Raw genomic sequence first — 19,473 nt, 5'->3', positions numbered from 1 at the left:
GGCAGGCAGATTCTGAGAACAAGTTCTTGTCACTGCCACCTCCCTCTCCTGAGAGCCCGCACACCCTCTGGGAGCCCCTGTCCCCGCCATGCAGTGGTGCTTAATTTTTTTTTTTTTTTTTTTAAGATTTGACTTGCCCCCGACTCCCCCCTCCCAGAACTTTCCAGTCCAGGCTGCAAAATTACTTAGGTGCACCCCTGGTGACATTAGTGGCAATAGTCAGAAATGAGTGTCGTCTCTGGCAGGTGAGTTAGAGTGAAGAGTGTTTGGTATTTGGTATTATTGGTATTCAACCAGAGGCACTGTTGGTGTGAAAGGGGAATTCCAAGAAATTCCCTCAGGTTTTTGTGGCCCAGGTGTTTCAGGAAATTGAATATTTTGATTCAACAATTACATTTGTTCAGCTCAGTCCCCTCAAAGATTTGGATGCTGAGGTAGTGATTGAGGCAATCCTCCCTCAATGCAGTAAACCTTGAAGAGATCAGAGCAGTCATGAGACAGCTAGCAGCTTCCAAGCTTGGTTCGAAGCTTCGAAAGTTCTAAAGTCCAAAGGTTTGGAAGTTCAATAGTTTGAAAGTTCAAAGGTTCAATAGTACAGACGTTCAACACTTGGGTAATTCAAATGTTCAATAGATGGATAGATTGATGGTTGAATGATTCGAAGGTTCAATGGTTCGAAGGTTCAATGCTTCGAACGTTCTATAGTTCCACAGTTCTAAGGTTCAATAGTTTAGAAGTTCAGTAGTTCTAAATATCAATAGTTCAAAGCTTTGAAGCTTCAATAATTTGAAGGTTCAATAGTTGAAAAGTTCAATAGTTCCACAGTTCGAAGGTTCGAACATTCAAAAGTTCGATAGTGCAAATGTACGAAAGATCAATAGTTCTAAGGGTCAAAGGTTCGAAGGTTCAATAGTTCCACAGTTCAAAGGTTCAAAAGTTCAGTAGTTCTAAAGTTCAATACATAGGAAGTACAAAAGATCAATAGTTCGAAGGTTTGAAGGTTCAATAGTTCTGCGTTTCAAAGGTTTGAAAGTTCAATACTTTGAAAGTTTTGAAGTTCAAAGGTTCAACACTTCGGAAGTAAGATAGTTCAATAGTTTGAAGGTTCAATATTTCGATAGTTTGAATAGTTTGAAGGTCTTTAATGGGGCTGCTTTGTATTTAATGCGTTTAAAGACCAACCAGCTTTAATAGCTTCCTTTTTAAAATGGGTTCATAGACAAAAGAGATTTAATGCCGCTGCTTTGTCTTTAATGCCGCTGATTTGCCTTTATTTTTTCTGATTTCTCTTTAATGGGATTAAAGTCAAAGCAGCTTTATGCCGCTGCTTTGTCTTTAATGCCGAAGCTTTGTCTTTATTGGGCTGCTTAGTCTTTAATGGGTTTAAAGACAAAGCAGATTAACTGCCACTGCTTTTTCTTTATTTCCACTGCTTTGTCTTTAATGGGTTTAAAGTCAAAGCAGCGTTAATGAGGCGCTTGGTCTTTAATTCCACTGCTTTGTCTTTATTGGGTTTAGAGACAAAGCAACTCTAATGGAGCTGCTTTCTCTTTAATGCCTCTGCTTACTCTTTATTGGGGTTGCTTTGTCTTTAATGGATTTAAAGACAAAGCAGCTTTAATGGAGCTGCTTCGTCTTTAATGCCACTGCTTTGTCTTTAATGGGTTTAAAGACCAAGCAACTTTAATGCCGCTGCTTCATCTTTAATGCCGTGCTTTGTCTTTAATGGGGATAAAGCTAAAGCAGCTTTAATTCTGCTGCTTTGTCTTTAATGTGGCTGTTCTAAGGTTCTAAGGTTCAAAAGATCTATAGTTTGAAAGTTCAATAGTTCAATAGTTTGATAGTTCAAAGGTTCAATAGTTCGGAAGTTCGATAGTTTGAAGCTTCAATAGTCCAGAGGTTCAATAGTTCGAAGGTTTGAAAGTTCTAAGGTCCAAAGTTTTTAAAGTTCCATAGTTTGAAAGTTCAAGGTTTCAATAGTACGGAAGTTCAACATTTGGATAGTTCAAAAGTTTGATAGATTGATGGTTGAATGGTTCAAATGTTCAATGGTTCGAAGATTCAATAATTCAAAGGTTCAATAGTTCAAATGTTCAATAGCTCCACAGTTCGAAGGTTTGAAAGTTCAAAAGTTCAATTGTTCTAAAGTTCAATAGTTCAAAAGTACAAAAGATCAATAGTTCTAAGGTTCGAAGCTTCAAAGGTTCAAAGGTTCAAAAGCTCTGCGTTTCAAAGGTTCAAAAGGTTTAAAGGCAAAGCAGCTTTAATGCCTCTGCTTTGTCATTAATGCCACTGCTTTGTCTTTAATGGGTTTAAAGACAAAGCAGCTTTAATGGAGCTGCCCTGTCATTAATGCCACGGCTTTGTCTTTAATGGGGATAAAGTGAAAGCAGCTTAAATTCCGCTGCTTTGTCTTTAATGCGGCTGTTCTAAGGTTCTAAGGTTTGAAAGATATATAGTTTGAAAGTTCAATAGTTCAAAAGTTTGATAGTTCGAAGGTTCAATAGTTCGGAAGTTCGATATTCCGAAGCTTCGATAGTTCGGAGGTTCAAAAGTTTGAATGTTTGAAAGTTCTAAGGTCCAAAGTTTTTAAAGTTCAATAGTTTGATAGTTCAAAGGTTCAATAGTATGGAAGTTCAACATTTGGATAGTTCAAAGTTCAATAGATCAAGAGATTGATGTTCAATGGTTCAAAGGTTCAATGGTTTGAAGGTTCAATGGTTCAAAGGTTCAAAGGATCAATAGTTCCACAGTTCGAAGGTTCAAAAGTTTGGAAGTACAAAAGATCAATAGTTTGAAGGGTCGAAGGTTTGAAAGTTCTGTGTTTCAAAGGTTTGAAAGTTCAATAGTTTGAAAGTTTGGAAGTTCAAAGATTCAATACTTCGGAAGTCTGATAGTTCGATAGTTCGAAGGTTCAATAGTTCTATAGTTTGAATAGTTTGAAGGTCTTTAATTTGACTACTTCGTCTTTAATGGGTTTAATGACAAATCAGCTTTAATGGCACTCTTTTCTTTAATGGATTTAAAGTCAAAGCAGCTTTAAGGCCACTACTTTGTCTTTAATGGTGCTGCTTTGTCTTTTTGGGGCTGCTTTGTCTTTAAGGGCTTTAAAGTCAAAGCAGCTTTAATGCCGCTTCTTTGTCTTTAATGCCGCTGCTTTGTCTTTAATGCCGCTGCTTTGTCTTCACTGGGTTTAAAGACAAAGCAGCTTTAATGCCTCTGCTTTGTCTTTAATGCTGCTGCTTTGTCTTTAATGCCTCTGCTTTTTCTTTAATACCGCTGCTTTGTCTGTAATGGGTTAAAGACAATGCAGCTTTAAAGCCACTGCTTGGTCTTTAACGCCACTGTTTTAAGGTTCTAATGTTCGAAAGACCTATAGTATGAAAGTTCAATACTTCATAAATTTGATAGTTTGAAGGTTCAATAGTTTGGAAGTTCAATAGTTCGAAGCTTCGATAGTTCGGAGGTTCAATAGTTCGGAGGTTCGATAGTTTGAAGGTTCGAAAGTTCTAAGGTCCAAAGTTTTGAAAGTTCAATAGTTTGAAAGTTCAAAGGTTCAATAGTACGGACATTCAACATTTGGATAGTTCAAAAGTTCAATAGATGGATAGATTGATGGTTGCATGGTATGAAGGTTCAATGGTTCGAAGGTTCAATGCTTCGAACGTTCTATAGTTCCACAGTTCTAAGGTTCAATAGTTTAGAAGTTCAGTAGTTCTAAATATCAATAGTTCAAAGCTTTGAAGCTTCAATAATTTGAAGGTTCAATAGTTGAAAAGTTCAATAGTTCCACAGTTCGAAGGTTCGAACATTCAAAAGTTCGATAGTGCAAATGTACGAAAGATCAATAGTTCTAAGGGTCAAAGGTTCGAAGTTTCGAAAGTTCTGCGTTTCAAAACTTTGAAAGCTCAATAGTTTGAAAGTTTGGAAGTTCAAAGATTCAACACTTCGGAAGTAAGATAGTTAATGGGTTTAATGGGTTTAAAGACAAAGCAGCTTTAATGGAACTTTCAAACCTTTGAACCTTTGAACCTTCAAACCTTCGAACCTTCCAACGTCCGAACCATCTAACAATTGATCTTTCATACTTTCGCCCTATTAGCAATAGCAATAGCACTTACATTTATATACCGCTCTATAGCTGGAAGCTCTCTAAGCAGTTTACAATGATTTAGCATATTGCCCCCCAACCTTCTGTGAGACCATTAATGTGGTGATAGTGAGTTGGGAGTTATACAGCCTTGTCTGCGCTCATTTTGAGGTGATTAGTCAACTAATCCTTTGTGCCAACAACAAGAGGAGATTGATTATTTTTTTGAGGAATAGTCCTTATCTTTAACTCGTGTCTTACTCAGCCAGCATCCTTCTCCATATTGCAAAACAGAGAGGGGCATGGGGTCCTTGGTGGCATGTCCTACTTCACATAGATAAAATTGCCCCATGCTGCTTGTGCTAACAGATTTTGCCAGATATGGAAACATGGTGGGATTGTGGTCCTGCAAGTCCAGGTAGCCAAGATTGAAACTGCAAACCTGCAGTACCAAATCATATAGAGGGGCGCTGCTTGTAGCTGCCAAAGAGGCTGTTCTTGTAACACCTGAACACCCCCATAAATGTTTTAGATAGTAGATAGATAGGCAGACAGAATGAAAGTTAAGATGCTTAAGGTTTTGCACCCATTCACTAAAAGGCATGGGAATTTCAAGTTATCTTCTTAAGCAAATTTTGAGAAACAACTGAAATCTTCAAGGGAAGATAAATACACCATATAAGACAAGGGAAGTTTTTCAGGGTATTTCTTCACACACCTAAGGCACCAGCATTTCACACAAATTGCAATTTAAATTTTAGGGTTTCTTCTGTGGGTGCCAGGAGTTGAAATCAACTTGACAACACACTTTACCTTTTCCCAAGGAGAAAAACCTGAAGATTTTCCAAGGAAAGCCAGTTGAGTGTCTGTAAGGAAAGTGAAATTTCTCAGAGGGTTTCTGCACATCTCAGCCATCCCTTCCTTCTGTTGAATTTTATGCTGTATACAAAGGGTCCTAAGTGGTGTTGCACTGACTTTCAGTTTTGGTGTGGCATTATGTGCCTTCCGAGCATGAACTAGCTCAACAATATTGTCACAGAAGAGGGAGAAACTGGCAGTCTGACATCAGCACACCACCTTGAAAAATGCACCAGTAACAAAGAAGTGGGAGGTGTGATATCTGATCAGAAATAATCTGTGATGGATGATTCATCCATCTAATCAATTAATGATTCGTTCCTGTGGCACCTTGGAACTATTTTGCTTTTTATAACAAGTACTTGGATATAGGAAGTACAGATTCCCCCATGTGATACTTTATTTCAAATGCAATTTTTATAGTTCCAGTTTATATTATTTCTTCTCCCTTTGACATTTTGCATGTCACATGGCGAGTATCCTCAGGGAAAATAAATCAGCTTTCCTCCTGAAGTGCAACCCTTCAACTAATAATAAAATGTTTTGTGTTTGAATACAGGAGAGCTGTACAGTTGTTATAGCAACCAGAATTTAAAAGAAGCATACAGTTTGGAGGGGGCAGCTGTTTGGGTCCCAAACAAATCCTTCACCCCAGTTTCCCCCCAATGGAATTATTTTAAATCACTCTTGCCAACTGCAAGAGTGGTAACTTCAAACTGAGAAGCTTAGCAAAGCTCCTAGATGTTTCAGTCAATGGGAGATTCTTTTTAAGCCCACCTGGGAAAATGCCTCCTTGTAGGCACAAGAGGTCTCCACTTCCTTCTTCTACTAATATGAAAGGCAGGGAAATGGTGAGCCCAAGTTATATCATCCAGAATGGCTTCTCCTTTTCAGGCAAATGTATGAGTCCTGTGACAACAATTACATTTAAATGTATCTAAATATATGAATAAAGATACGATGAATATTTATATACCACTTTTCAATGGAAGTTTCCCAAGTAGTTTACATAGATTTTTAAAACAAAAAACAAAAACAGGAGACACACCAGGCCTTGATCCTGATTTGGATGATGGGATTGTCCCTCCTAGAGCTAATGGCAGACAAAGGAGGTCCAATCTGGAGCAGAACCATGGCAGAGGAAGGAGTGTCCTGGGCATCCTCAGCTGTACACATGGATACTTTAGTGTGCCCCTCCCCCCAGCACCACAATGTGGATTTCAGCCGGAAACACTACTACATCATGACCCTGCAAAATATAGTGGACTCAGGCTGGTTCATGGACGTCTAGGTTGGGCAGAAGCCACAACAAGGCGCTCTGAGTGAAAGATGCAGCTGTAGGGGTCAGTGAGTGATGGGTGAAGCCAGTGATAATGGGGGGCCAGGGATACAGCCTCCAGGGGTGGATGGTCATGCCTTATCAGACACCCAGAGATTCCTGGGAGAGGAACTTTAATTTCAGGAGCAGCAGCATCAGGATTGTGGTGGAGCAGGAGTTCGGGAGGCTGAAGTCCCCTTGCTGGATGTTGAGGAGGATCTAATGCCGAAGGTGCTCATAACCTGCTGCAGCCTGCACAAAATATGCAAGTCCACAGGAGATGTCTTGCTGGAGGAGACCATTGACTTGCCCGCACATCCAGAGGGCAAGGAGAGTGGTGGAGGGGCACCCAGCAGAGAGGGGGATGCTCTGCTGGTGGTCCCCACAGCCCCAGTCCTGAGGGTTGCTGGCGGTAGCAGCAGGGCAGTGCAGGCAGTGAGAGCAGCCTTCGCAAGACAAACCTGCGAGCATCTCCCTCAGGCCCGCTGCCAATGCAGGCAGGCACATGGAGTTGGAAGGGCATGCTGCCCTTTTATCAGGTAATGGCTAGCCACTGGAGATGGGTCCCTAGGTTCAGAGAGCACAGAGGGAGGAAAAGCAGAGTTATTTGGCAACCATGAGGAGGGGGAATGACAAGAGGCCCTCTCCCGGGGTCCCCGCCACAACGCTATGTCCATCCAGCAAAATGCAGAGGTTCAAATAAAACAGTGCCTCCATCTGGATGAGTGCCCCCTCACACCCCATGAGGATGTGCCACCATTACTGCTGCCGAGTAATTATCATGCAGTCACATGTTCTGCTGTAGTTTTGTTGAGGTGACATAGCTGGGAGTACAGTTAGGAAGTGGTTAAATTGTCATCAGCCCGAGGAAGCTGGCCGGCAAAGCTGAAATGAGCAGAGCATGATAATCACACACCTTTTGGAGCTGTGGCCAGTGGCAGCCACCTGGATGCCCTACCCTCAGTCTGGTGATGTGAGCATCATGCAGCTGCCTGGGATATGGCCTTGGCAGACAAGAGCAGGGAGGGACAACCCTGAACTGAAACCAGAGGCTTCCTCTAACAATAGTTGGGTGAGCATCTGTGACATGATTCACGGTTTCATATTGAAACCATGAGTTCATCAACCTCTGGTTTTGTGTTACGTGCAAACGTGGCCATTGTGTGCTGCTGGTAGGAAGGAGTGAAAAGAGGTGAAGGGAGAGGTGAATATCCCCAAACATCTGGGTAGCAGTTTTCATGTACTGTAGAAGGTCCCACTGAATCCCTGGAATTTCCCGATAGAGCTGGGAAAGATGCCTGCCCTGCAGAACTGCTGCCGGTCTGTGTAGACAGTAGGGCTGTGTGTTTTGTTTTGTTTTCTGTTTTGTTTTTGGCCCAAATCCGAAATACCCCCATTTTGTTGTTTGTTCGAAACCAGCCCATCCGAAACACCCCAATTTTGTTCTTTGTTCGAAATTGCAAAATCTGAATCCGAAACGTTTTGAATTTTGAAAAATTGCCCCAGGGAAAAACTAGTGGGTGGGGGTGGTAGTGCCCAATGGGTGGAAACTACCACCCAAATTTCAGAGGAATTTGGCAAAGGGCTGGGTTTTGGTGAATTTTTGAAGTATAGGATTTTTCCCATAGGGAAGAGTGGAGGTTTTAGCAAAAGTATAGCTTCATGTTGGGGGGAAAGGGGTAGCCCAGAGTAGAGTAGGGTGGGTAGTAGTGCCCAGTGGGGGCAAGGAAGCTGCCAGAATTATTTCAAAGGAATTGGGCAGAAGGCTGATTTTTAAAGATGTAATGGAGTTTGCATGTCTGTAAAGTTCTTCCCCATAGGGAATGATGGACCTCCATAATTCCTGCCTCATAACTGCACTTGGGGGGCACCAGGGTGGCCCAGAGTGAGTGGTGGTGTAGACCACATAGGGTGCCAACCACCCCCATGGGTTGCTAACCCATGGGGTACTGGGTTCTGTTGTTTCTGAGATGTTTTGAGTGTAGATTCAGATTCTCTGGTAGAATATGAGAGTGGATTCATGGTTTGTCATTGAAAATCTCATATGCTACCAGAGAATCTACACTCAGAACACCTCAGAAACAACAGAACCCAGCACCCCATGGGTTAGCAACCCATGGGGGCGGTTAACACCCTATGTGCACTACACCACCACTCACTCCCGGCCACCCCAGTGCCCCCCAGGTGGAGTTATGGGTCTGCTGAAACCTCCATTATTCCGGGGGGGGACCTTAAAGAAGCGTAAACGTCAACAATTCCTAAGAAATCAGCCCTTTGCCCTATTCCTTTGGAATCTGGGTTGTGGCAGGCACCCCTTGAGGCACTGCCACCCAACCGACTGTTTTGCCCCTCAGGCCCCCTTTCTGCCCCGAATCTGCCCCAAAGACATGTCAACTTCAGAAATTCTTTAAAAATCAGCCCTTTTCCCAATTCCTTTGGAATCTGGGTGGCTGCAGGCACCCATTGGGGCACTACCACCTGAACCACTCTTATGCCCCTAAAGCCCCTTTTCTGCCCCAAATCTACCCCAAATAACATCACACATCAACAACAGCAGAGCTTTGGGAAAAAATCAGACAGATTTCCAAAGGTCATGTACATGCACATCCCCCCCTCCCAAAATGTGGGGGGATGCGGATGTGCTACACACACAACAGTGTGCTCTACACACAACAGTGTGAAACAACAACAATGAAATGCACACTGCCCCTCTGGCCAATGAGGGTAAAATTTACCCTTAAATTTGCTTAAAAGGAATAAGGAGGCAATTGCCAGCAGATCAGCCCATGCTTTTGCTGGTCAATCTGCGGGCTGGAAGGGCTGGAAATTCATACAGATGTCAAAACTCAAAATGGAGACTGAAGGAGAAAGACTTTCTGCGATTGCAAAATGGAGTTCCAAAACATCCGAAACAACAAAACATTTTTTATCCGAAACAGGGATGTTTTGTTTTGGCTACAAAACAGCCGAAATGGCCTGTTTTGTTCACAAAATGTTTTGTATCCGAAACGAATCGCACATCCCTAGTAGACAGTTTGAGCTAGACTTTGTAAAAAGCTAAGAACTTCAACTCTGCTCTGTGGGTAGAGCACATGGCACCATGGTTGAGCAGATGCTCCGAGTGTAAAAGATGCAGCCCTCAGATCTCCAGTTATACAGGAAAAGATTGCTTTTACTGCTAATCAGGGTAGATAATAATGAACTGAACTAACTAAGGATTGGTGAATAAGGTATTCTAGATAGTTTCACATGCCCTGGATTGAACTTCTCAGAGAAATCTGGTTGGCTATTTCTGGACTAGATGGAGCTTTGATTTAAATCATCATTGCTTCTTTTGTTCTGTTAATCTATTTCAGCACTGACCTCTCCTCCGGTCTCATCTAATACGAGAAGAATGTTTGAACATGCCCTGAATCGCTTGAATTTCTTAGCATGTCTGTTCACAAAAGCCCAAGAAATGTTTTGCATAAAGCTGCAGCATGTTTCTTCAAGGGCAAGTGGCAGCAGCCATTCCTAAATTAGTCTCTAGTGGCTGTTCAGCCTGTACATTTAGAAGGTGCAAGCTAATTTTGATGGATGAGATCAGAAGTAAAAATATTCTTCTTTCCACTTCCAACAGAGGGGTTTTTATTGCACCTGTAGTTTGCATATTGAGATCACAAAAATGATATTAAAGGAATGTGACAGAAACAATAAAAGCCTGGAAGTTCACACAGGAGGATCAATGATGCTAGATGTCCTCTGGTGTGTACCTATTCACAACAGGGTGCAGGAGGAAATTCATTAAGACAGCACCATGTTGTGTCTTGTTGATTGGAGGGCATTTGGAACTTTTCTCTTTAATCTAAGGACATGAGGATTTTGCTCCTGCACAGATCTTTCCGACTGCAACTTTCATCTTGATTATTATTCCTGCTCTGGTCTGTGCAAGTGGGCAAGGAAGAAAGGGGTGCTTGGATCATTACATAAAGACCAAGTTTATGGCTAGGTTTCAGGCTAAAAGAGTGTTTTCCAAACTCTCTTTTTAACTCCTAATGGCCAAACTCTGTTTTTAACTTTTTAAAGCTTACCAAGGGGAGCAGTCTTCATTGAGAAGATAAATATGGCAGATTCACTTCTCTAAAATCTGGCCTGCATATATGACCAATCATGCCCCTGCAATAGGCACCAATAGGTGAAAGTTGGCTATCTTCTGTGGTTGATGCTCAGTGAGCAGGCAGTGGCCGACATCCTGACTAACAGAACACTTGCAGAATGATGGCACATGTGCAAAGCTGTTGCATCAACCTGATGCATTTGTGATTGCACAACTATTGTTCAGCCAGAGGCATTTGTTTGAAATGGAAGCTTGCATAAGGCTGGTATAGGACAATACCACCATTGCACAATTGCACCCAGTAAGACAGGTCATGTATGATGGATTGAAAATAGCCCCTCACCAGCCACCAGAGGAGCCAAAGCACTGGCAAAGCCACCGACGCCATGGTGAAGCTGCCAAAGTCCCGGTGAAAGAATTCCAGGAATCCTTGAAATTCCCAGGATTCCTGAAATCTTCAAAATTCCAAGGATTCTTGAAATCCTCAAAATTCCAGGGGCTGCTTAAATTCTAGGAATCCCAGGAATTTCAGGAGTTGCAGGCCACCAAATTCCAGCAGCTTTGCCAGCACTTTGGCAAGTTTGGTGGCTTTCCCTTGGCTTCACCAGGGCAGCATAAGAAGGCAGAACAAATCACACAAACAAAACCAACCAATAAGGGTTGGGTTATTTAATGCTTTACTTTCCTGGAGGCAGACAAGCACAACAGCCAATTTCCACTTCCCATTCAGCTCCTCCATCCTCGTGGCAAATCAGAGTACATTCAAATGCCAGTGGGGTGGGTGGAGCGGGGAGGAGCACAAGACTCCAGGACAATGAACCAGGCTTCTGCTCCTTCTGGGGGAGGGTAGGAGGACTAGCTGCAGGAAGGGAATCTAAACCCCCTCCCCACCATTTTTTTAGTCTGCTGTCACAGAGGGACTGCTGATCTGGGTCCACATTCACAAGGGGTGCAACTGCATCCTTACACATGTACCCCCAGATCTGCTCCTGTGTGAATGGAATGACAGTGCGAGTGGGGCCTATCTAATGAGCTACAGTAGCTACCATGCCTGCTGGGCACATCAAAGTATGTGTCCAAGCAGATGATGGACTGATGTCTCCAGCCTCCATCAAGGCTGGGCACAACTCCACCCCCACCATAATACACACCCAGTATCACACAGGGCACCATGGAAGGAACAGCAATCCCATTTGGTTTTGCGCAACTATGCACTCTTTTTGTACTTGTTACGCAAATACTTTGTTAGACTGTTGGCCAGCAATGCTCCATATTAACCTGTATTTCCCAGAATCCTCTGCAACACATGCTGCATTTGTGCAGGCATTAAGTAGTTCCTAAGCAGAGTCCCGCTAGGAGTAAAGCTTAAAAATCACTGATGTAATAGGAGGAGAGAAGACTCCTGTCTGGGAGGAAGAGTGGGATAAAAATGTAATGAGCAAAACATGCAGATTCCTTTCTCACTCACAAATGCGTACACACCTCTTTGAAGAAGATACTTGCTATGACACAAGTGTGTCGACTAAAAGCAAAGCAATCCATACATATGCAAAGACAATTGGTTAATTGAACATTGCTCGACAAACTCTCTATAGACTAAAGTTTCTTTGAGTGAGACAACTTTAATTCTCAGACATCTGCAGCTACATCCTAAATGTGCCCAGGTTGCCATCTTGCCTGTTCACTTGCAGAGGGCCTAGCAGGGCAAACCACCAATTCCTGTTCTGAAGTTGTGGAGCAACAAGCATAGCAAGATCTCTCCCGCCTATTGGTTGAGTAAGCCTTTCAGATGAGGTCCTCCTGTCAAATGGTTTCAGACCCTAGCCCAGACAATGCTGACTCTGGAAAGGGGCAAAATCAATCAATGTTCTTATTGGCCTGCTGTCCTTTTTATTGGATCCAGACAATTGGTCCTGGCAGTAGCAGTCCCTGCTACCATTTCCCCCAGTTTCAAAAGTGGAAGGCAAACAGTTTTCCTTCCCCTTCTTCACTGTTTAGTCTGTAGCTTTGCAACAATGTCATCCATCATTCAAGGAGTAGGGGTGGGAGCTGACGTTTTCATTCTATTTCTAGGAATGAATCTGCCATACACATATAATGGCATACTATTATATTTTTCACATTCTCTACAACCGAGGAGCAAATATAATGAGTTCTTTGGTCACAGCTGCCTAAACCTACATTATTAACACAGCAATCCTGAACAAGTTCCATTGGAATCAATGGGGGTTTGTTCTACATATTGTGTTTATGTTCAGGGTATACAGAGGTAAAAGGCCAAGAATTATTTGCTGTTTAATATCTCAAGCGGACTGCTCCGAGTTTTCTTTTTTTTCTGTGCACACTAATCATTATGAATCATGAAGGAAAGGACACAAGGTCCTGGCTGGTGAGGATTTGTTATGCTGTTGCAGTGTTGACAATGGATGGTTGAGGTCTGCACTTTCTTTCTTGGAAGTTTGAAAAACAGCTGGAAATGGAACAGCAACACATCAAATGCAGTCCAGCAAAACAAAAGTTTAGCTTGGAAAAACAGAAATCTATCTCACTGTTTATAACCAGATAGCATCAGAAATTACAGAGCAGAAAGAGCCATGCTTATAACTTGATTTGGAATTTATTTATTTTTTAAAAGAAATATTTGTGACACTATGTCAGAAATCAACAAGCACAAAAAACATAGCATACTGGGATCTATACACATATACACCACAAGAAGAACAAACATTCCCTCACCAAACTGTCCAAGGCGGAAGAAAAGAATAACCACAATATGATAGAGTTACTATGTTGGGAAACATTCAGTATAGATCAATTAATGAATATAGAAAGAACAATTGTATTTTCAACAAAAAACAATGGAATCCATAGGAGAAATAAACACATAGATAATAGAGTTCACAAACTAACAGAGCAATGGAGTCCATGAAATGAAAATATGAGTGAAGGAATCCACACACTAAAATGTGAGAAAGATTGAAGGTGTACTGACTGTGGTTGGTACTAATCCCCAAACAACTTACAACAATTATTGAAAACACTGGTTTGTCATGCTGGACACAGGTCAGCACCCAGATAATCAGCATAATAGTGAACAATTTGGCAAAAGGGCCATTTAGGACTCAAATGGATAAATTTAAAAGATCTAGAATATGATGCTTATGTTATCAATAGTGAGCTGAGGACACACTAACATGCCTGTGGGAGACACACTTGGAAAATGTTGATTGATTGATTGATTGATTAAATGCCCTCAAGTCGATGTCCATTCTTAGCAACCACATAGATCAATAGATTCTCTCCAGGATGACCTGTCTTCAACTTGGCCTTTAAGGTCTCTCAGTGGTACATTCATTGCTGTCATAATCGAGTCCATCATCCTTGCTGCTTGTCGTCCTCTTCTTCTCTTTCCTTCAACTTTCCCCAGCATTATGGACTTCTCAAGGGAGCTGAGTTTTCGCATAATGTGTCTAAAGTATGATAGTTTTGAGCCTGGTCATTTGTGCCTCGAGTGAAAATTCTGGATTGATTTGTTCTACAATCAATTTCTTTGTTTTTCTGGCTGTCCATAGTCCCCTCCAAACTCTTCTCCAGCACCAAAGTTCAAAAGCATCAATACTTTTTCTATCTTGGAAAATGTTACCCAATATTAAATGTTGTATACAAGACATCTACAGTCGTGTATAGGTAAGAGTTTGTTGTTACAAAAATGATTAAAACTGTTGTTCAAAGTTGTCCAGAAGGAGGCAGAAGCTATGCAGTAGAAGGAGGGAGAGGAAAGTTCAGGAGAACTCTTCCTCTTCTCCATGGGGAAGGGAGCAAGATGGGGATCCCTTCCTTAATAAGAAACCAGGACGATTTGCCCCTTGAGGTGTTAAAGGGTTCCTTCTACTAATGTACTTCAGAAATGGTGCCCTGCTAACTGAGCAGAGGTACCTTTTCAAGTGGACCTCTCTGGTATTTGGCAGGGCTCCAGCAATGGTTCAGTTTCAGCATCTCCCTCAGTGGCTCTTGCTGGTGTTTTCCTTGTGTATCTTCTTAAATTGTAAATGCCTTTGGGGACAGGGAGGCATCTCCTTATCCCTTCTGCTAGATAAATCACTTGGAAAATTATTTTTTGTTGAAACGTGATCTATGAATATCCTAAACAATAAAATAATGGCCTCCCTGAATAGAGACAGCATGGTTAGCAGTGATGAAGATGAATGAAAGGAGCTGGGTCAGGAACATAGGAAGCTGCTGTATATCAAGACCATTGGTCCATCTAGCTCAGTATTGTCTGCCCAGACTGGCAGCAGCTTCTCCAAGGTTGTAGGCAGGAATCTCTCTCAGACCTGCCTTGGAGAAGCCAGAGAAGGAACTGGGAAACTTCTGCTCTTCCCAGAGTGGCTCCATCCCCTAAGGTGAATATCTTACAGGGCTCACACTTCTAGTCTTCAATTCATATTCAACCAGGGTGGACCCTGCTTAGCTAAGGGGACAAGTCATGCTTGCTACCACAAGACCAGCTCAGTAGAGCATGGTGTGAGCTTAGGGGACGGAGCCACACTTGGAAGAGCATCTAGGTTCCAAGTTCCCTCCCTGGCAGCATCTCCAAGATAGGGCTGAGAGAGATTCCTGCCTGCAACCTTGGATAAGCCTCTGCCAGTCTGTGTAGACAATACTAAACTAGATGGACCTTTAGTCTGACCCAGTATATGGCAGCTTCCTATGTCCCAAACAGTATTTTTGCACCTCACAGTAGAGCATGGTGTGAGCAATGTGAAATCAAATCACAATATGTACTCCTCTTGCACAAGTGGAAGCATAAGAACTGCTACACAACAATTGCAGTACGACATGAATTCTTGTGGAAATCCTTGCACAAGTTTGCAGAACAGCAGTAGTAATAGCTAATTTCTTCTACTCATGGATGTAACCCAGTATCAATAAGCATTTCCTTCTGAGTATTGGTTCCTCCATGATTTACCGTATTTTTCGGACCATAAAATGCACTTTTTTCCCCCAAAGTGGGGGGGAAATGAGGGTGCGTTCTATAGTCCGAATGCCCAAGCTACTGCTGCCGCCGCCGCCACCCGCCCGCCCGAATTAGGGGCCGAATCGGCCCAAGCTACTGCCGCCGTGGCCGCCGCCGACCACCCACCCGCCTTCCCAGCTGCCCGAGTCCTCACCACCTTCTTTGCCCCGCGTCAGTGGGGCCGATCAGGGACCCGCAATTGGAGAAGGAGAGAGGAGCTCGCAAACAGAGCTCCTCTCTCTGCAAAGCCTTGGCCCGAATTGGCGCTTTGGGTGCAAAGGACGCCTGGGAGTTCCGACGCTCTTCGGAACTCCCAGGCGTCCTTTGCGCCCAAAGCGCCAGTTCGGGCCAAGGCTTTGCAGAGAGAGGAGCTCTGTTTGCGAGCTCCTCTCTCCTTCTCCAATTGCGGGTCCCTGATCAGCCCGACTGACATGGGCCAAAGAAGGTGGTGAGGACTTGGGCAGCTGGGAGGGCGGGCAGGCGGGCAGCCGTGGCGGTGGTAGCTTGGGCCAATTCGGCCCCTAATCCGGGTGGGTGGGCAGGTGGGCGGTCTGCGGCCGCGGCGGCAGTAGCTTGGGCCGATTCGGCCCCTAATCTGGGGGGATTATTTTAGTATACCGGTACTATTTGGTTCAGAATTTTTTTTCTTGTTTTCCTGCTCTAAAAACTGGGTGTGTCTTATGGTCAGGTGCGTCTTATGGTCCGAAAAATACGGTAAGTTGCAAAAAGCAACAGCTACTAGTATGAAGGCTGCCTCTGATCATTATGCCTAGAGGCTTCAAAGCAACAAGTGATCATCCCTCAGCTATAGCATGTCTGGGCACAAAACAATTACAGGAATGGGCTGTATCCCCTTGGAGGCTTGAGTCTTATAATACTTTCCATTGTTCTAAAGCAGCATTTGGGGAATTGAATTCCTTTATTTTCATCACACTCTTAGAGTTTTGCAAGACCGATCCACAGTGACATTAAAATAACACTCTCATTGACATCTCAACCACTATGGCACTTTCACTGAAGACATAACGACTCCTTTGGGGCCCTTATCATGTCAATGGAAGCATGTGAGACATTTCATTGACATCGTAACAGTTCCAGTGCTTGCCTTACGGTGATAATGGCTCCTTTGGGAGTGTTACCACGTGATTGAAACTACATGAGATGCTGTCACTGACACTATGACAGCATTTTCACCAATATATTCAGTGATGGAGACATCATGATTTTATCATAGAACTGGGAGCTTACACTTGCAGTAAGGGAAACAGGTAAACAGTTCAGTGAATGACAGAAAACTTGACTATCACATTTATTTCTACTCTCTGACTCACACAGGACCTTTGTGCTGCAATCACAGAAGCAAAAAGCTGCTGGCTTTCATGTTTTCAGAAGGAAAGTTGCTATGTTTCTGTACCTCTATAGCTGAGATTTTTATTTTTGAAAACAAAGCATAGCATAACCTAATCCACTCTGCATAATGCTTCCCTACTTGTTCCATTTTAAGACTATTACAGTTACAAGTCTATCTTTAAGACTGGGGCTTTTTAGCTTTCCCACCAATATCCTTCTCCTCTACTCTGAAGGAGCTACATAGGTTAGAATAATCATAATGAAATGGGACCTTGTGGAATTTACTCCAAATTGTAGAAGGTTAGGAATGGCTTCTAATGACCAAAAGCTCCCCTCAATAAGAGACAACTTTTTTTAGAAAGCTGATTAAAAAATTCAATTTTGGCATGGAAACTAGGAAACCTACAAATAAGGAGACAACTTCTATGCCTCTATTTTACATTTTACAATGTTGGGTCTATATTTACAAACAAAGCTATAGGTGTTTCCTAGAATGCAATTCCATTCTACAGCTCTGTTGAAACATGTATATTGTGTACGCAGTTATGCATAGGTACTCTAGAAAAGTTTACCATCTTGGTAGGTCATGAAGATGGCATTATTTTATTTTCAAATGCATTGCTATTCATACTCAAGGATTACATAATCATTTGGTGACCTGTAGTCTTAATCCTGCCTTTGTGCCTCTGGGAGCAACTTTATTGCAAATCAAACCCCAGTGTGGATTAGTTCCCAGGGCTCCAACAGCTAATTGATTGATTGATTAAGTGCCTTCAAGTCGTTGTCAACTCTTAGCGACCACATAGATAGATTCTCTCCAGGATTATCTCTCTTCAACTTGACCTTTAAGGTCTCTCAGTGATAGGGATGTGCACAGAACTGGCTCGGAGGCCCTTTCTGGTCCTCCAAATCGGTTCAAAGGTGGCGGGGGTCTATCATTATTATTATTATTTATTTTTATTTTATTTTACATTTTATATCCTGTTCTTCCTCCAAGGAGCCCAGAGCGATGTACTACATACTTCAGTTTCTCCTCACAACAACCCTGTGAAGTAGGTTAGGCATCCATTAGCGGTGTATTACATACTTAAGTTTCTCTTTCACAACAACCCCGTGAAGTAGGGTTAGGCTGAGAGAGAAGTGACTTGCCCAGAGTCACCCAGCAAGTATCATGGCTGAATGGGGTCTCCCGGGTCCTAGTCCAGCACTCTAACCACTACACCATGCTGGCTCTTTAATCTTTAAGAGCGGCGCAGGGTGCACTATAAATTGAATAAATAAGGAGAAATGAGGAGAAAGCCTTGTCTTACTCCTTTGCCAATCTGGAAGCAGTCTGTTTCACCATGTTCTGTCTGGATTGTGGCTTCCTGTTCTGTGTATAGGTTTCCGATGAAAACAATGAGGTGTTCTGGGATGCCCATTTTCCTAAGGATATTCCACAACTTGACATGGTCAACACAGTCAAAGGCTTTTCTCTAGTTAATAAAGCACATATTGACTTCTTTTTGGTATTCTTTCCAGCAGCTAGGTCCAGACATGAAACTAACCGTAAAGCCCTAATTCTAGGTTAAGTGATGTGGTAGGCATTTGTTAAAGTCTGATTTATGTTGTGGCCTGAGTTTTAATCAATTCAATACTCTCTTATTTTGAGTCAGTGACTTACCATTTGACTATGTAAGGGATGACCCATTGTTGACTTCTGTAGAGAGTTCATGGTGCATGGCCATCTACACCTGAGAATACCTTGCTTTGAATTCCACACCAACTTAATCTGGTGTGCAGATGAGACAGTAGCTCTTCCGAAGCATCACAAGGGAAAAGGAGCTCATATAGGTGAAGAATCTTACAAAGCTATCCTGTTGTTTTGCACAGCACATCTAAACAGTTCTGGAACAGTAGTTAAGTGGTGCTCATAACCAAAATGTGTCCCCTTCGTATTGAAACCTGACATACTGAAGTTAATTAAAGGCTGTGGCCAATAAGAATTGCATTACATTAAGCCTTGAAAAAATTAATTAAGTCTAGGAAAAACAAAGCCTCTTCCATACTTCAATTAGTTCTAATAAAAAGATTATAAACTTTCTGGGAGAAAAAATCCTCTTAAATCTCAAAATACACATTCAGTTATAATACCTCCTGGAAGAGTAAGCAGCGAATCTGAAGGAGACAAGGATTAAATCAAAAGGGCATTGAATTAAGATACAGAGTTTTGTTTTTTCAAGTTTTGCTTCTGATTTCTAAACTGCTAAAATCGGATGATGGCTCATGAAAACTAGTAGAATGGGGATGTGCGTGTGTGAATAAAATGGGGGCAGGGTGGACTATGCATGTCACTCTGAGTTCTCTGGAAGAAAGGTAGGATAAAGTACTAATAATAATCACCACTCTGTTCTGACGTAACTCTCCATTCATGTCATTCTGCTCTTGTATCCAATGTGATCATTTCTGTCATTTCAGCAATGTGCATTTAAACATTTGCCCTCTTCAGATGCTAAGGGAATGCATACAGTGGCACAAGAACACTTGTCCTAGCACTGAAATATCCACAAAGCCTCACACCACTGTCTGTGGTTATGGTGTTTGCATGAGAAGGCAAATGCCATAATACTGAGACTGCTTCAGTCATAAATGATTACCTTTAAAGTCCTGAATGGCTTGGGTCCAGGCTACCTTAAAGAGTGCCTTCTTCTATATGATCCTCATCGCATGTTGAGGTCATCTGGAGAGGTCCGTCTCCAGTTACC

This window comes from Hemicordylus capensis, chromosome 9 (genome assembly GCF_027244095.1).
Source record: "Hemicordylus capensis ecotype Gifberg chromosome 9, rHemCap1.1.pri, whole genome shotgun sequence".
Classification (NCBI taxonomy): Eukaryota; Metazoa; Chordata; class Lepidosauria; order Squamata; family Cordylidae; genus Hemicordylus; species Hemicordylus capensis.
The sequence above is the reverse complement of the archived record's forward strand: the minus strand, read 5'-3'. Positions refer to the sequence as shown.